Source organism: Echinops telfairi, unplaced genomic scaffold, assembly GCF_000313985.2.
Source record: "Echinops telfairi isolate 266 unplaced genomic scaffold, ASM31398v2 ScPeMD7_7425;HRSCAF=8463, whole genome shotgun sequence".
Taxonomy (NCBI): Eukaryota; Metazoa; Chordata; class Mammalia; order Afrosoricida; family Tenrecidae; genus Echinops; species Echinops telfairi.
Window position 1 is genome coordinate 575,462 of NW_022111325.1, and position 1,124 is coordinate 576,585.

The following is a 1,124-nucleotide window of genomic DNA, read 5'->3' on the forward strand; positions in this document are numbered from 1 at the left end:
GAGCAGTGTGCGCATCCCCATGTAAAGTCTGAAACGATATGTCCGCATTCTGATCCTGGGAAAGACGGGCTTTCTGCTCCCGGAGAGAGTTACCATCTCGGCACTGCAGGGCAGTTCTGCCCTGTCCTACAGGGTCACGAGTTGGCATGACTCGACAGCAGTCAGTTTGGTGTGGTTTTTATTCTGATCCCAAGTGAGACTTCCTTTAGCCCGCTGGTGCCATCTTCTAATGCCACTTCTTTTCTTCCTGCCTTACTGGGAGTTGGTGAATTTGGCTCCCCGGCTCTGGGGCAGGGAGCTTTTATACAGGGGTAAGGGTTCCAGGCCCGGGGGGCCACAACCTTCAATTAGTCAAAAATAAAAACAAAACACACTATCTTTGAAGGTCAGTAAAACGAATGTATGCCTGGGTAAGTAACCGCGGTTTGTTTGTTGTTTTGTTTGTTTTTTATTTATTTATTTTTCTTAATTTTATTTTTTCTTTTTTAACATTTTATTAGGGGCTCATACAACTGTTATCCCAATCCATATACACATCAATTGTGTAAAGCGCATTTGTACATCGTTTCTCAAAACATTTTCTCTCCATTTAAACCCCCGACATTAGGTCCTCATTTTTCCCCTCCCTCCCCGCTACCCCCTCCCGCCTGAGCCCTTGTGTTTGTTTTTTCTTATGAGTAATGTAATACACCGATGACAACGGACTCCTAGGTCCGGAGATCCTGCGATCCCAACCCCCTACGCCCTACAGCCCTGCCCTCCGCACCGCCCACTCCCCCCACCCCGCGCGCCCCAGTTCATCTGGGTCAACCGATGATGATGATTTACTTCCCGCCAAGATAACCTGGGTTTCGGAAGTCACGTGCTAAGCAAAACGACACCTCGCTGGCCTTCCTTCTCGGAACTTCCCCGCAACTTCCTTACAGTTTCAGTGCTAACCCCACCTTTGGTCCCGCAGGACCCAATCCCCGCCGGACAACCCAGGAGTCCCGCCCTCTCTGCGAGCCCGCGGCCAGCTCCAGCCACTCAGGGGGGCCTGCTCGGGACGGTCCTTCCAGTAGCTCAAGGCCATGTCCCTCGACCCTAAAGGGCGACCGAAAGAAGCCTCCTTTCGTTTTCAGCCC